The sequence below is a fragment of the Oncorhynchus clarkii genome, chromosome 20, assembly GCF_045791955.1.
Source record: "Oncorhynchus clarkii lewisi isolate Uvic-CL-2024 chromosome 20, UVic_Ocla_1.0, whole genome shotgun sequence".
NCBI lineage: Eukaryota > Metazoa > Chordata > Actinopteri > Salmoniformes > Salmonidae > Oncorhynchus > Oncorhynchus clarkii.
In genome coordinates this window covers 72333447-72351280 of record NC_092166.1, presented here as the reverse complement: position 1 = coordinate 72351280, position 17834 = coordinate 72333447, and the positions used below count along the sequence as shown (strand labels likewise).

Sequence of the window (17834 nt, the reverse complement as noted above, 5' to 3'; positions counted from 1 at the left end):
GCGCATCTATTAGTCCAGTGTTAATGCTACATTGTAATTATTTTGCCTCTATGGCCTATTTATTGCCTTACCTCCCTAATCTTACTACATATGCACACCCTGTACATATACTTTTTCTATTGTGTTATTGACTGTACGTTTGTTTATCCCATGTGTAACTAGATGTTGTTGTTTTTGTCGCACTGCTTTGCTTGATCTTGGCCAGGTCGCAGTTGTAAATGAAAACTTGTTCTCAACTGGCCTACCTGGTTAAATAAAGGTGAAATAAAAAATGAATAAAGGAGAACAGAGGGGCGGAAGGAGGAGCTCTAAAGGGGTTCAGGTATCACATTGATGTGAGAGTTACAGTTTGGTGTAAACTCACTGATACTAAGAGAGTTGCACAGTGGCCCATACCAAATGAGTAATAGGGTCGACTCCAGAATACAAATAATGCAGCCCTTTCCATTATACTGTAGGTCTACATGACTAATGCTGTGCCTATCAGTCACATATGTACTGAAATCAGGGGTCTCTTTAGTGTTGGCTGCATATTGAGGCATTACAAAGCTTAACATGTCCCTTTAATGATGACCCGTTTGCAGCGCTTAGGGATAGATATACTACAAATGAATCTGCTAGCGGAAGAGACTGCTTAGTCCAGATAAAGTAGGCTACATTGTACCATCATCATGACCGCTCACTGGCTGGAGTCCCCCGCCAAAATGACGTAGATGCCTTCCAGTCCCCCGCCAAAATGACGCAGGTGCCTTCTATTACTTTAATCCCCACTTTCATCACCACATGCTGTGTAGTTTATTCTAACCGCTGAAATAAACTGTGTTATTTGGAGACACCCCAAAAAATTTACTGTGCGTTTTTTTCTGTATTTTAATTAAGTTTACAATATGCCATATTCTATGTAGGCTACACAATGAACTCATAAGAAAAAAAGTAAAAAAGAAAATGGAGTGGCGTCCGCGTCGGCAGCGCCACAGAATAACCATGTGCTTCTGCGCTGCGGCAGTTGCCAGGGGATATGGAATGGGAGGGGTTATGATTGGTTGAAGTGGGTTTGTTGCCTTGGCGACGGCGAGGGGTTCGGTAGCGTTGCTGTGCGGCGTGATCTGCGCGTTGCGTGGATGGAGGAAGCAGCTGCCGATGTGATCTCTGACACTGAGACAGACATCTGAACACACAATTCCTGCCATACTGCTTCTTTGCAGGCAACGCTTGCATGAATGTAAGTACTTGAAAAGGCGTCTTTAATTTATTTACTGGTGTGATATTACGGAATGCTTTAATGTGTTTTTGTGAACGGTGAAAGGTAGCGCAAAATAAATGGGAGAAGTGACTGATAGCTCGAGCAGCCAGCATGGCAGTTCAATAGCGAACAACATGTACTGTACTTCCCCCATTTGTTCTCTGAGTTCTAGCGTTGCGTTATGGAATGGTAAGCTATAATAGAAACAATGCTATATCGAAACTATTCAATTCTTTAGACTTTGTTTAATTTTTTCCAGTTGTGCTAATACGTTGTTTTTGGCGTCTCTTGTCTTCCATGTGGCTCTTTAGCTATCGAGTTGGCTAGATGTAGCAAACTTATTTTACGGTCGAGTAGTAAGTAGTTAGCCAACAACGAGTAATTTGACCGTCCAATGTGTTTTCATTTGAACTTGCATGAAACACTTAACTTAAATATCAACTGCAACAATGTGTACCGACGATGGATATTTTGTATCCAGCTTGGATAGCTTCGCCGCTTTTCCACCAATTTGAATTGGTCAGATAATAAATGGCTCGTTTGCGCATGCAGTCATACGATGGAAATGTATCGTTCTAGATTCTGTAAGGTGTTGGCTTGCTGCCCGTTTTAGTTGACATTCGATTGCCATGTCACGAGTCTGGCAGTGAGTTCGACTATTTCTGTCAGACACCACCATATCGATAGCTGCTTGAACTTATTTCATATTGAGCACCGAGGTCGTGGCAATTTGGTGTAATTTGGAGCGTGGACCATTTTAACAGTTTGATATGAGTCATCTTGAATCAAATTTCAAACGTTTATCGGTGAGCCGTCCATACAAGGACTCTATATTTATTTGTATTGTTTAAAAAAATATATATACATCTGTGTGTGTGTGTGTGTGTGTGTGTGTGTGTAACTTTATTGGGCGAAAGTAGCAAGGGGGGAGGTTAACGTGTTTGTGATTATGTAGCCCATTTGCCGTGTGTCCTCTGTGATTAATTTCTTGGAAATGATATCAGTCATTGTGTTATTTTACTGTTATTGATTCCTCGTTTAGTGACATTGCCAGTGGAAAGTGTTCCAGGGGTTATCGAAGAGCTGAGCAAGCAAAATCTAGCTTGCTAGCAGCTTGCTAACATTTCTGTTCTTCCGCTTAAGCTCATCTGTCCCATGAGTTGGCCTGTACGCAATGCAATATGTCTGGATGGACGTTGAGTCAATTCCTCAAAAACACTCACAAGCCCAGATTGTCGCGGTGTTGCAATTTTGTCAGTTAAAATGTCCCACACACAGTTCCAAACCCATCCACGCGCATGTATGGCGCTAGTGAGGCAGAAGCGTGGCCTTTGTCATAATGCATTATTGGACAGCGACACAGCTCGCTGTTATAGAAGTCACAACAGCAACTCAGAAAGGCTTATTCACATATTGGAGCATGTCAGCACATCACTGGACATGCAATGAGTTTAGTGTCAAGTTGCCTTTGGTGTAGCTACAGGTAACTGCCAGAACTTAAGGAAACTCCAACAGTGTCTTAAAAGGGCTTTGGGCTACCACGTGCCGCCAGAATAGCTGCAATTCACCTTGGCATAGATTCTACAAGTTTCTGGAACATAATTGGAGGGATGCAACACCATTCCTCCACGAGAAATTCCATAATTTGGTGTGTTGATGGTGGATGAAAACGCTGTCTCAGGTGCCGCTCCAGAATTTCCCATAAGTTTTCAAGTTGGGTTAAGATCTGCTGACAGAGACATACCCTTTAAACCCCATGCTCATTTAAGACCCCTCTTTCAAAGTCACTGAGATCTCTTCTAGACAAAATAATTTACTTTGACATTTTTAGTCATTTAGCAGACGCTCTTATCCAGAGCGACTTACAGGAGCAATTTGGGTTAAGTGCCTTGCTCAAGGGCACATTCAACAGATTCGTCACCTAGTTGGCTCGGGGATTCAAACCGGCGACCTTTCAGTTACTTGGCCAATGCTCTTAACCACTAGGCTAATAATGGGCAACTGAGCATTTTTAGACATGACCCTAACCATTATGGGATGTTTATTGCTTATTTAACTAAAGAACTGCACCTGTGATTTTGGACATTGAAATTGGTACCAGAGGCTACTGCTAGGCTGCTACAGCTAGGCTGCTACGCTGTTCATTATGTAATGGATTGTCCCAGATACAAATTACTAGCTATCTCCAAACAGTGAGTGACTGTTGGCGGCCAATTAATTATTTTTCTCTAAAGAGGTATGTCAGTTGGTGTGATAAAATACAATGATAGTTTCCCCTCTCGTGTGTCTGTGTGACCATGTTACCCCTTTTCTCTTATCTTACAAAAGTTACAAATTTGGGATTTCTGGTGGTAAAAATAAAAAAATATCCTAAATTAATTATTTGGATTGAAAAGTGTTGCCTACTGTAGTTGTCTTGTTATGCAGGCAGCGGTTTGTATGTGGTGTGTGTGTATGACATGAGGGTGGAGAGGGGCAATGCTCCTTTTTTTGACAAATAGTTTGCTGACTAATAAACCTCAGATAAACAGTAAAACAAAGCAGGCCTGAGATAAAAGGAGAGGAACAGAAGTGATCAACCTGTCATTTGTTTACTGCCAGGAATTCATGCCAATAGTGTGTTTGTGTAGTGTGTGTGTGTGTGTGTGTGAACACAGTGTACATCATGATTGGTTTTCTTGGAACCATCTGCTGTTTTTTTTGCTCTTTTAATACCCTGTGTGTTTTTGTAAATATGTTTTTTTATACCATTGTCATTTGGTGTACAAGTATGTATACTTGCAGAGGAGGGCGGCAGTCAGACGGGTAAGTAGCTGCCTGAAATAGCCTGAGACCTGCTCTCTTTCATGGCATTCATGACTATAAATATGCCCTGCCCATAACCCTAATAACGCTGCTGCTAACCCCGCTGCTAACCTCCCTATGGAATGGCTATCTCCCTTCGCTCAGTGCAGCACAGGCACATGGAGCTGAACGATTGTCACAAGTGTGTGTGTGTGTGTGTGTGGAGGGGGTGGGGTGCTGTGCTGTGTGTCGGTCATAATAAGGTTATTTAGATTGCGGGCATGAGATTCTGGAATCTACATTTCCTCCCCGTTTTTATTTATTTATTTGCGCTCAACACTAGTTGAGAGACACACACACACAGACAGCCTATTCCACAGAGTGAAAGGAGCCATGCCATTTAATCAAGAAGTGGAATAGAAAGAGCAGCTGGTTCAATCTTAGTGAATATTCTGTCCTTGTCCTCTGGGACATGTTAAAGTGTACCAGACTGACTGACATTATACATCTCACTCTGGAGACAAAGGGAATGAAACACATGTTTCTGAAACATGTAGGAGTCTATTCAGTGCCTTTAGAAAGTATTCACACCCCTTGACAGCCTGAATTTAAATTGGATTAGATTGAGATTTTGTGTCACTGGCCTACACACACAACCCCAAAATGTCAAAGTGGAATTGTGTTTTTAGAAATGTTTACTAATTAACGAAAAGCTCAGTCAATACATATTTAACCCCTTTGTTATGGCAAGCCTAAATATGTTGAGTAATTTTTTTTTTAAACAAGTCGCATAAGTTGCATGAACTGTGTGCAATAATAGTGTTCAACATGATTTTTGAATCACTACCTCATCTCTGTAACCCACACATACAATTATCTATAAAGTCCCTCAGTGAATTTCAAACGGGGTCAACCACAAAGACCTGGGAGGTTTTCCAATGCCTAAAAAAAAGTAAATGTATTGGTAGATGGGTAAAAAAAACAGACATTGAATATCCCTTTGAGCATAGTGATGTTATTAATTATGCTTTGGATGGTGAGTCAATACATCCAGTCACTAGAAAGATATAGGTGTTCTTAACTCAGTTGCTAGAGAGGAAGAAAACTGCTCAGGGATTTCACCCTGAGGCCAATGGTGTAAAACAGAGTTTAGTGGCTGTGATAGGAGAAAACTGATGATGGATCAACATTGTATACTGAACAAAAATACAAACGCAACAAGCAACAATTTCAAAGATTTTACTGAGTTACAGTTCATAAAAGGAAGTCAGTCAATTAAAATGAATTAATTAGGCCCTAATCTATGGATTTCACATGACTGGACAGGGGTCCAATCAGATTAAGTTTTACCCCATAAAAGTGCTTTCTTACAGGCAGCAATACTCATCACCCCACAGATGATCCAGCAGGTGAAGAAGCCGGATGTGGAGGTCCGTGCTGGCATGGTTACACGTGGTCTGCAGTTTTGTGGCCAGTTGTAAGTACTGCCAAATTCTCTAAAATGATGTTGGAAGCAGCTTATGGTAGAGAAATAAACATTACATTATGTGGCAACAGCTCTTGTGGACATTCCTGCAGTCATGCCAATTACACGCTCCCTCAACTTGAGACATCTGTGGCGTTGTTGTGTGGCCTTTTATTGTCCCCAGCACAAGGTGCACCTGTGTAATGATCATACTGTTTAATCAGCGTATTCATATGCAACAGTTGTTGTGTAGATGGATTATATAAATAAAATAAGATTATGTGCTTGTGTGTATGGAATATTTCAGGGATTTGTTTTTTAGCTCCTGAAGCATGGGACCAACACTACATGTTGTGTTTATATTATTTTTCAGTGAAGTTACTCCACAATAATAATCTAAATGAAAGAGTGAAAAGAAGGAAGCTGTACAGAATAAAAATATTCCAGAACATGCATCCTGTAAGGCACTAAAGTAAAACTGCAGAAAATGTGGCAAAGAAATGAACCTTATGTCCTGAATACAAAGCACCAAATTCAACACATCAATTAGTACAACTCATCATATTTTCAAGCATGGTGGTGGCTGCATTATGTTATGGGTATGCTTGTCATTGACAAGGACTAGGGAGTAAAACATTTTAAAACATTTTTTTTAGGATCAAATAGTGGATTAGAGCTAAGCACAGGCAAAGTCCTAGAGGAAACCTGGTTGTCTGCTTTCCGACAGACTTTGGGAGACAAATTGACATTTCAGCAGGATAATAACCCAAAACACAAGGCCAAATATGCAGTGTCTTCAGAAAGTGTTCATACCCTTTGACTTATTCCACATTTTGTGCTACAACCTGAATTAAACATTTATTTGTTTTTTTTCCCTCACCCATCTGCACACACTACCCCATAATGACAAACTGAAAACATGTTTCTAGAAATGTTTGCAAATTTATTGAAAATAAAATGAAGAAATATCTCTTACATTACACACCCAATACTTTGTAGAAGCACCTTTGGCGGCAATTACAGCTGTGAGTCTTTCTGGGTAAGTCTCTTAAGTGCTTTCCACACCTGGATTGTGTAACATTTGCCCATTTTTATTATTTTCTAAATTCTTCAAGCTCTGTCTAATTGGTTGTTAATTCTTGCTAGACAAATATTTTCAGGTCTTGACATAGATTTTCAGTTAGATTTAGGTAAAAACTGTAACTCGACCACTCAAGAACATTCCCTGTCTTAGTAAGCCACTTCAATGTTGCTTCAACTTCAAATGTAGATTTGGCTTTGTGTTTTAGGTTATTGTCCTTCTGAAAGGTGAATTAATCTCCCAGTGTCTGGTGGAAAGCAGACTAAACCAGGTTTTCCTCTAGGATTGTGCCTGTGCTTAGCTTCATTACGTTTATTTTTTATACTGGGGAAAAACTCCAGAGTCCTTAATGATTACAAGCTTACCCATAACATGATGCAGCCACCTGAAAATAGGAGGAGTGGTACTCGGTGACGTGTTGGATTTGCCACAAACAAAGCGCTTTGAATTCAGGACATTAAGTTAATTTCCTAGGCAAATATTTTTGCAGTTTTGCTTTAGTGCCTTATTGCAAACAGGATGCATGTTTTGGAATATTTGTATTCTGTACAGGCTTCCTCCTTTTAACTCTGTCAATTAGGTTAGTATTGTGGCGTAACTACAATGTTCATCCATCCTCAGTTTTCTCCTATCACAGCCATTATATTCTAACTGTTTCAAAATTCCCATTGGCCTCATGGGAAAATCCCTGAGCAGTTTCCTTATTCTCCTGCAACTGAGTTAGGCAGGACACCTGTATCTTTGTAGTGACTAGGTGTATTGATACCACATCCAAATTTTATATTGATTCACCATACTCAAAAGGACATTCAAGGTCTGCTTTTTATTTTATTTTTACTATCTACCAATAGGTGCCCTTTGCGAGGTATTGGAAAATCTCCCTGGTCTTTGTGATTGAATCTGTGTTTGAAATTCACTGCTCGACTGAGTGACCTTACAGAATTTTGTGTGGGGTACAGAGAAGAGGTAGTCATTCAACTATCATGTTTAACACTTATGTGACTTGTTAAGCTACATTTGTTAAGCTAAGGCTTGCTATAACAAAGGGGTTAAATACTGACTCAAAACATTATAGCTTTTCATTTTATTTGGTATCCAATTGTTAGTAGTTACTATCTTGTCTCATCGCTACACCTCCCGTACGGGCTCGGGAGAGACGAAGGTCGATAGCCATGCATCCTCCGAAACACAACCCAACCAAGCCGCACTGCTTCTTAACACAGCGCACATCCAACCCGGAAGTCAGCCGCACCAATGTGTCGGAGGAAACACTGTGCACCTGGCCCGACACAGGAGTCGCTAGTGCGCAATGAGACAAGGATATCCCTTCCAGCCAAACCCTCCCTAACCCGGACGATGCTAGGCCAATTGTGCGACGCCCCACGGACCTCCCGGTTGTGGCCGGCTGCGACAGAGCCTGGGCGCGAACCCAGTGTCTCTGGTGGCACAGCCAGCACTGCGATGCGCCACCCGGGAGGCCCACAGCTTTTAATTTTTTATTAATTTGTAAAACATATTTTCACTTTGACATTGAGGTATTGTGTGTATTTCAGTGACTAAAAAATATAAATTTAATCTATTTTAAATTCAGGCTGTAACAAAACAAAATGTTGTGAATACTTTTTGATGGCACTGACGTTGAATGTTCCTGAGTGGCCTAGTTACAGTTTGAACTTAAATCAGCATGAAAATCTGTGCCAAGACTTGCTAATGGCTGTCCTAGCAATGATCAACAACCAACTTGACAGAGCTAGAATAATTTTTAAAAGAATAATGTGCGAATATTGTACAGTTGTGGCCAAAAGTTTTGAGAATGACACCAATATAAATTTTCATTCTGCTGCCTCAGTTTGTATGATGTTAATATGCATATACTCCAGAATGTTATGAAGAGTGATCAGATGAATTGCAATTTGCCATGCAAATTAACTGAATCCCCCAAAAACATTTCCACTGCATTTCAGCCCTGCCACAAAAGGACCAGCTGACATCATGTCAGTGATGCTCACGTTAACCTCTCTGGAATATGTGGGATAGTAGCGTCCCACCTGGCCAAAAGCCAGTGAAAATGCTGAGCGCCAAATTCAAATAAATTACTATAAAAATCAAATTGTCATGAAATCACACATGTAAGATACCAAATTAAAGCTACACTTGTCGTGAATCCAGCCAACATGTCAGATTTCAAAAAGGCTTTTCGGCGAAAGCAAACAATGCTATTATCTGAGGATAGCACTGAGGATCTGAGGATAGCAAATTCCGAATGCTGCCCCCTATCCTAGAGAAGTTAACACGGGTGTGAGTGTTGACGAGGACAAGGCCGGAGATCACTTTGTCATGCTGATTGAGTTCAAATAACATACATGGAAGCTTCAAGAGGAGGGTGGTGCTTAGAATCATTGTTCTTCCTCTGTCAACCATGGTCACCTGCAAGGAAACACGTGCTGTCATCATTGCTTTGCACAAAAAGGGCTTCACAGGCAAGGATATTGCTGCCAGTAAGATTGCACCGAAATCAACCATTTATCGGATAATCAAGAACTTAAAGGAGAGCGGTTCAATTGTTGTGAAGAAGGCTTCAGGGCGCCCAAGAAAGTCCAGCAAGCGCCAGAACCATCTCCTAAAGTTGATTCAGCTGCTGGATCGGGGGACAACCAGTAGAGAGCTTGCTCAGGAATGGCAGCAGGCAGGTGTGAGTGCATCTGCACACACAGTGAGGCGAAGACTTTTGTAGGATGGCCTGGTGTCAAGAAGGGCAACAGAGAAGCCACTTCTCTGCAGGAAAAACATCAGGCACAGACCGATATTCTGCAAAAGGTACATGGATTGGACTGCTGAGGACTGGGGTAAAGTTATTTTCTCTGATGATCCCCTTTCCGATTGTTTGGGCCATCCGTAAAAAAGCTTGTCCGGAGAAGACAAGGTGAGCGCTACCATCAGTCCTGTGTCATGCCAACAGTAAAGCATCCTGAGACCATTCATGTGTGGGGTTGCTTCTCAGCCAAGGGAGTGGGCTCACTCACAAATTTGCCTAAGAAGACAGCAATGAATAAAGAATGGTACCAACACATCCTCCGAGAGCAACTTCTCCCAACCATCAAGGAACAGTTTGGTGACGAACAATGCCTTTTCCAGCATGATGGAGCACCTTGCCATAAGGCAAAAGTGATAACTAAGTGGCTCGGGGAACAAAACATTGATATTTTGGGTCCATGGCCAGGAAACTCCCCAGACCTTAATCCCATTGAGAACTTGTGGTCAATCCTCAAGAGGCGGGTGGACAAACAAAACCCCACAAATTCTGACAAACGCCAAGCATTGATTATGCAAGAATGGGCTGCCATCAGTGGCCCAGAAGTTAATTGACAGCATGCCAGGGCGGATTGCAGAGGTCTTGAAAAAGAAGGGTCAACACTGCAAATATTGACTCTTTGCATCAACTTCATGTAATTGTCAATAAAAGCCTTTGACACTTATGAAATGCTTGTAATTATACTTCAGTATTCCATAGTAACATCTGACAAAAATATCTAAAGACACTGAAGCAGCAAACTTTGGAAATTAATATATGTGTCATTCTCAACTTTTGACCACGACTGTACAATCCAGGTGTGCAAAGCTCTTAGACTTACCTAGATAGACTCACAACTGTAATTGCTGCCAAGGGTGATTCTAACATGTATTGACTCAGGGGTGTGAATTTTTATGTAAATTATATTTAATTTCAATACATTTACAATACAATACATCATTATGTGGTATTGTGTGTCGATGGGTAAGAAAAAAAAATCTGTAACACAACAAAATGTGGAATAAGTCGATGGGTATGAGTCCTTTCTGAAGGCACTGTAGGTGAAACACTTAATACATTAATCATGCCTTATCTATAGGTGATACTTTTGTCATAAATGTATGTTTCACACAGTAATATGCTAATTAGTCTGCTTTCCAATGTTTTTCCAAAGTAAATACTGTTAGATTGCATGCTCTTTTTGTTTTCAATCATTTGATAACCAATCACAGGAGGGGGTTGTCACATGGAATTTCAATAATTTTATAGGATCTTTATAGTGTCACATTCATTAGTGTTATGAAGGCCTTCTAGGGTCTTACAAACCCTACTATGTGTGCTTTTTTTAAGGCCACACAAAGCATTCCCTATTACATTAAAGGGATACTTCCGGGTTTTGGCAATGAGGACCTTGATCTACTTCCCCAGTGTCAGATGAACTCATGGATACCTGGGCGCTAAATGACTGGAAGTCTATGGTATCTACTAGAGGTCATGGGCTCCTGAACGTTTTTGCAAAAATATTTAGTTAGATAAACTTGGAGTTTTTTCACAAGGACCTATAAAATATACTACCCTCTACAACACAACCTTCACTTTAAATCAACTCCAAACCTACAGCCTGAATTTTGGGCAACATTACTTGGAAGGATTCTTACTTCCAAGGACTCTGCAGTTAACTTTCTAGTAAACCAACAAACAGCAGAAACATCAAAATACCATCCAACCTGGACCTGAGTGAGTATTGTTCAGTCTGAAGCTGCTTCTAAAGCCAAGACGTAAAAGGTACAATCTCTAGATATTTTACTTTATAAACACTGATAAGTTAAGGCTACAGAGCTACCAAGCTTGCTAGGACTGAACAGACCCAGCTGCAACTTCAATTAGCGCTGAAGTATGAAAGCCCTTGAACCCAACAATGGCAACAGAGAATCACAACCTCACCAATCCCAAATGCAGAGGGCTCTGAAGCCCCCTGCTCCATGTCTTCGTTACACCCCTGTTCAGAGGCTATCATAGTACAGTTACCCTCAGAAATAAAAATGACACCAAACAGAAGCTCCTCTGGGACAATCCAAAGACACTATTTGCGGACTGTTTCAAGACTGGGAACATAGGACATTTAATTTTCCACACAGACAATCCCCTGGCACGGCACAGTGCTATAAGACCACACTATCCCTCTGTCAAGAGTGAGGGTATTGGCCCCGGGTGGAAACGAAGACCCTGAGACTGGGACAGCCTCTATACATGTTGTATCAAAAGGTTGGAACAGTGGTGGTGCATGCGATTTTCAAACACTTCCAACAGGTCTGAGGTCCTCTGCTTCTGACCCGAAGAGCAGGAACCCAGACTTCACCAAATAAATCAGAAATGCAGACATTGTCATCCTGCAAGAAACATGATATAGAGGAGATGGATCCACTGGTTGCTGCTAGACTCTAAAGGAAATTCTCTCTCAACAAATAAAAATACCTATATTCCCATAGTTTATCCAGTCTGGAGGGGGAGATCAACCATTTCCATACCCAGGGACACGTACTAGTTTGGTGAACTAAACGCCTGAACTGGACAAGAACCCAACATTCTCAGCACACGGAGACAAATGCCTACCTGGAGGTGAAGGCATTCCCTCCCAAATATGCTTCCCTAAACACATACCACAAAACAACCAACAAAAAATGGGTCACAACTCCCAGCATGCGACTGAGCTGCAAGGTCTGTACGTAGCCAAAGGTAGGCTTTGCGGGGAATCCGATGGTAGGTACACACCTACAGCTCATCCCTTGGCAATGGGTACTGCAGGCTAGATGTCGACCGATTTTTTTTATTTATTTTATTTTATTTATTTTTTTAAATTAGGGCCGATTTTCAAGTTTTCATAACAATCGGAAATCGGTATTTTTGGACACAGATTTTGCCGATACAAAAATACCAATTTCCGATTGTTATGAAAACTTGAAAATCGGCCCTAATTGAATCGGGCATTTCGATCGACATCTAAATATATATATATATTTTTTACACCTTTATTTAATCTTTATTTAACTAGGCAAGTCAGTTAATACATTCTTATTTTCATTGACGGCCTAGGAACGGTGGGTTAACTGCCTCGTTCAGGGACAGAACGATCAATTTTCACCTTGTCAGCTCGGGCGATTCAATCTTGCAACCTTACAGTTACTAGTCAAACCACCTGCCTCTCATTGCACTCCACGAGGAGACTGCCTGTTACGCGAATGCAGTAAGCCAAGGTAAGTTGCTAGCTAGCATTAAACTTATCTTATAAAAATCAATCAATCATAATCACTAATGTCAGTTGATGATATTACTAGTTTATCTAGCGTGTCCTGCATTGCATATAATTGATGCGGTGCGTATCGTTGCTCCAATATGTACCTAACCATGAACATCATTGCCTTTCTTAAAATCAATACACACGTATATATTTTTAAACCTGCATATTTGGCTAAAATAAATCCAGGTTAGCAGGCAATATTAACCAGGTGAAATTGTGTCACTTCTCTTGCGTTCATTGCACGCAGAGTTGGTGTATATGCAACAGCTTGGGCTGCCTAATTTGCCAGAATTTTACGTAATTATGACATAACATTGAAGGTTGTGCAATGTAAAAGGAATATTTAGACTAATGGATGCCACCCCTTAGATAAAATATGGAACGGTTCCGTATTTCACTGAAAGAATAAACGTCTTGTTTTCGAGATGATAGTTTCCGGATTCTACCATATGAATGACCTAAGGCTCGTATTTCTGTGTGTTGTTATGTTAGAATTACGTCTATGATTTGATAGAGCAGTCTGACTGAGCAGTGGTAGCAGCAGGCTCGTAAGCATTCATTCAAACAGCACTTTAGTGTGTTTTGCCAGCAGCTCTGCTGTTTGACTTCAAGCCTATCAACTCCAGAGATTAGGCTGATGTAACCGAAGTGAAATGGCTATCTAGTTAGCGGGGTGTGCACTAATAGCGTTTCAATCGTCACTCGCTCTGAGACTTAGTGGTTGTTCCCCTTGCTCTGCATGGGTAACGCTGCTTTGAGGGTGGCTGTTGTCGTTGTGTTCCTGGTTCGAGCCCAGGGAGGAGCGAGGAGAGGGACGGAAACTATACTGTTACACTGCCAATACTAAAGTGCCTATAAAGAACATCCTATAGTCAAAGATATATGAAATACAAATGGTATAGAGAGAAATAGTCCTATAATTCCTATAATAACTACAACCTAAAACGTCTTACCTGGGAATATTGAAGACTCATGTTAAAAGGAACCACCAGCTTTCATTTGTTCTCATGTTCTGAGCAAGGAACTTGAACGTTAGCTTTCTTACATGGCACATATTGCACTTTTACTTTCTTCTCAAACACTTTGTTTTTGCATTATTTAAACCAAATTGAACATGTTTCATTATTTATGAGGCTAAATTGATTTTATTGATGTATTATATTAAGTTAAAATAAGTGTTCTTTCAGTATTGTTGTAATTGTCATTACTACAAATAAATAATACAAATCGGCCGATTTAATCGGTATCGGCTTTTTTGATACTCCAATAATCGGTATCGGCGTTGAAAAATCATAATCGGTCGACCTCTACTGTAGACTACACACCTCAACCCAGAGTCTCTGAGCGTTCAGTCAGCCCACTGATATCGCTATCAGATCACAGCAAAATCAGTCTACTTGAACAGAGCAATGCTTGATCATTAGGTATTAAAGCCAAATAAACTGCATACTATTAAGAAACGCTATAGATGGGAGGAGAGTAGTTTTGAAATCTACCAAAAAACAAATTGAATCCCTTTTCGACAAGTTCCTGGAGGAAACATTTCCCTGAAAAGCCTAAACAGTATATTACACCATTTTCAGCTTCCTGTCAAATGTAAAAATGTCAAGCAGACAACCTAAAATTTACAATAATGACAAATGGTTTGATGAAGAATGTAAAACCCTACAAAATAAATTGAGAAACATGTCCAACCAAAAACAGAGACCCAGAACTTGAGCCTTCGCTATGGTGAAACAATACAGAAATACATTAAGAGAAAAGGAGGAACAGAATGACAGAAAACAGCGAATTCTCATTGAAGAATCCATAGAATCTAACCACGTGTGGGGAAAATTGGAACACAGTAAACAAACAACAACACGAAGAGCTACCTATCCAAAATGAGGATGTATGAATAAACCACGTCTCAAATCCTTTGGCTCTAGAACAAACATCAAAAACATATATACATGATAAACTACAAATCTTAGAATCATCTATTAAAGACTATCAGCACACACTGGATTCTCCAATTTACATTGAATGAACTACAGGATAAAATAAATCCCTCCAACCCAAAAAGGCTGGTGGTGTTGATGGTATCCTGAATACAGCTCACAAATTCCAAATGGCTATACTAAAACTCTTTAACAACATCCTCAGCTCTGGCATCTTCCCCAATATTTGGAATCAAGGCCCGATCACCCCAATCCACAAAAGTGGAGACAAATTTGACCCCAATAATTACAGTGGAATCTGCGTCAACAGACATTTTGGAAAAATCCTCTGCTGTATCAACAGCAGACTCTAACATTTTCTCAGTCAAAACAATGTCCTGAGCAAATGTCAAATGGACTTCTTACCAAAATACCGCACAAACAGACCACAAATACACCCTTATTGTCAGACAAATAAAACAAAAGCAAAGCCTTCTCATGCTTTGTTCAAGTCAAGTAAGCTTTTGGCTCAATTTGGCATTAGGGTTGGCTATACAAATTGATGGAAAGCGGTGTTGAGTGGGGGGGGACAACATTTTTTAAAAAATCAATGAACACAAACAATAAGTGTTCATCTAAAATTGGCTATCCGGCCTCCCGGGTGGCGCAGTGGTTAAGGGTGCTGGTCCGTGGGGTCCGTGGGGCGACGCACAATTGGCCTAGCGTCGCCCGGGTTAGGGAGGGCTTGGTCGGTAGGGGTGTCCTTGTCTCATCGCGCACCAGCGACTACTGTGGCGGGCTGGGCGCAGTGTACGCTAGCCAAGGTGGCCAGGTGCACAGTGTTTCCTCCGGCGCATTGGTGCGGCTGGCTTCCGGGTTGGATGTGCGCTGTGTTAAAGAAGCAGCGGCTTGGTTGGTTGTGTATCGGAGGACGCATGACTTTCAACCTTCGTCTCTCCCGAGCCCGTACGGGAGTTGTAGCGATGAGACAAGATAGTAGCTACTACAACAATTGGATACTACAAAATTGGGGAGAAAAAGGGGTAAAATTCATTAACAAAAATTTAAAAAATAAAATAAAATAAAATTGGCTATGAACAACCCTTTCCTCAGGGCCGTGGGGTGAGACAGGGATGCAGCTTGAGCCTCACGCTCTTCAACATATCAATGCATTGGAGAGGGCACTAGAACAGTCTGCAGCACCCGGCTTCATCCTACTATAAGCTGAAATCAAATGTCAACTAGTTGCAGATGACCTGGTGCTTCTGTCCCCAACCAAGGAGGGCCTACAGCAGCACGTAGATCTTCTGCACAGATTGTGTCTGACATGACCCTGACAGTGAATCTTAGCAAGACAAAAATAATGGTGTTCCAAAAAAAGTCCAGTAGCCAGACAACAAATATAAAATCTATCTAGACACTGTTGCCCTAGAGCACACAAAGAACTATACCTACCTCCGCCTAAACGTCAGCGCCACAGCTAACTTCCACAAGGCTGTGAACGATCTAAAAGACAAGGAAAGGGTCTTCTATGCCATCAAAAAGGAACATAAAACTCAACATCCCAATTAGGATCTGGCTAAAAATACTTAAATAATTTATAGAATCCATTCTATGGTGGTAAGGTTTGGGGTCCACTCACAAACCAATAATTCACAAAATGGGACAAACACCCAATTGAAAAAAATATACTTGGTGTACAACGCAAAACCCTAAACAATCCATGCAGAGCATAATTAGGATTATACCCGCTAGTTATCAAAATCCAGAAAAGATGTGTTAAAATCTACAACCACCTTAAAGGAAGCGATGCCCACACGTTCCACCATAATGCCCTCAGCTACAGAGAGATGAGTCGAGAAGTGTCCCCTCAGCCAGCTGGTTTTGGGGCTCTGTTCACAAATGCAAATAGACCCCACAGCCTCAGGACAGAAACACATTTGGACCAACCAAATTATAAGGAAGCAAAAACATAACTATTTGACACACTGGAAAGAATCAATCAAATAACAGAGCAAATGTGAATACTATCTGACCCTGAACAGAGTACACAGTGACAGAATACCTGACCAATGTGACTGACCCCAAATTTATGAAAATTCTTGACTATGTACAGACTGAGTGAGCATAGCCTTGCTTTTGAGGGAGGCCGCCAGAGGCAGAAGACTGGCTATGTGCCCACTGCCCACAAAATGAGGTGCAAACTTAGCTGCACTTGCTAAACTCCTGCCAAATTTATGACCACTTTAGAGAGATATATTTCCCACAGATCACACAGACCCACAAAGAATTTCAAAACAAATCAAACATTTGATTAACTCCCATATTTGTTAGGCGAAATACCGCAGTGTGCATTCACAGCCGCAAGATTTGTGACCTGTTGCCATGAGAAAAGGGCAACCAGTGGAGTACAAACATTGTAAATACCACCAATATTAGTTTATTTTCCTTCCCCTACTGTTCATACTACAAATTCACATTGCTAAAACACTGTACAAACCTTTTTGAGTGCAATATTTACTGTAAAATTCAAATATCTTTCTTGTTGATGTTTTGTCTTTTCACTCTTTATTGAGTATTTGTTTTAACTTGTTGTAAACACGTTTCCCATACCAATAATGCCCCATTGAATAAAGGGTTTCATTGTAAAAATCCTGAAGTATCCCTTTAACAAGAGTGCCATTGTATCACAGTGTGATGGACTTTGACCCATAATGAAGAAAGGTTAGGATATACATCTTCAGAACTGTGGTATTGGTGTGCATAGGGAATTGTCTCTTATCGGGTGCCGTCTAATTGAGGCCATTCGGATTAGCAGAAGTTGACATGTCTGTTATTAAGAGACGGGAATGGTTAACTAATATTGATATAATAATACGAAATGCCATTTATCCAAACTGACTTACAGTTGACGTCGGAAGTTTACATACACCTTAGCCAAATTCCTGACATTTAATCCTAGTAAATATTCCCTGTTTTAGGTCAATTAGGATCACCACTTTATTTTAAGAATGTGAAATGTCAGGATAATAGCAGAGAGAATGATTTTAGTTCAGCTTTTATTTATTTCATCACATTCCCAGTAGGTTAGAAGTTTACATACACCCAATTAGTATTTGGTAGCATTGCCTTTGAATTGTTTAACTTGGGTCAAATATTTCAGGTAGCCTTCCACAAGCTTCCCACAATAAGTTGGGTGACTGATGTCTTGAGATGTTGCTTCAATATATCCAGATAATTTTCCATCCTCATG

At 40.7% G+C, this 17834-nt stretch overlaps 1 protein-coding gene across 4 annotated transcripts in view; it reads left to right on the top strand.

Moving 5' to 3' along the window:
- The first annotated feature begins 1056 nt into the window (after window positions 1-1056).
- Window positions 1057-17834, top strand: part of LOC139376877 (forkhead box protein N2-like) — a 45088-nt gene continuing 28310 nt past the window's right edge. Inside the window, exon 1 of one of the 4 annotated variants that reach the window (XM_071119853.1) lies at window positions 1057-1222. The gene's annotated coding sequence lies outside the window, so the exon portion shown is untranslated. Of the gene's footprint in view, window positions 1223-1980; window positions 2050-17834 lie in introns of those variants that run through there. The other 3 variants (XM_071119851.1, XM_071119852.1, XM_071119850.1) reach the window with 3 other exon arrangements.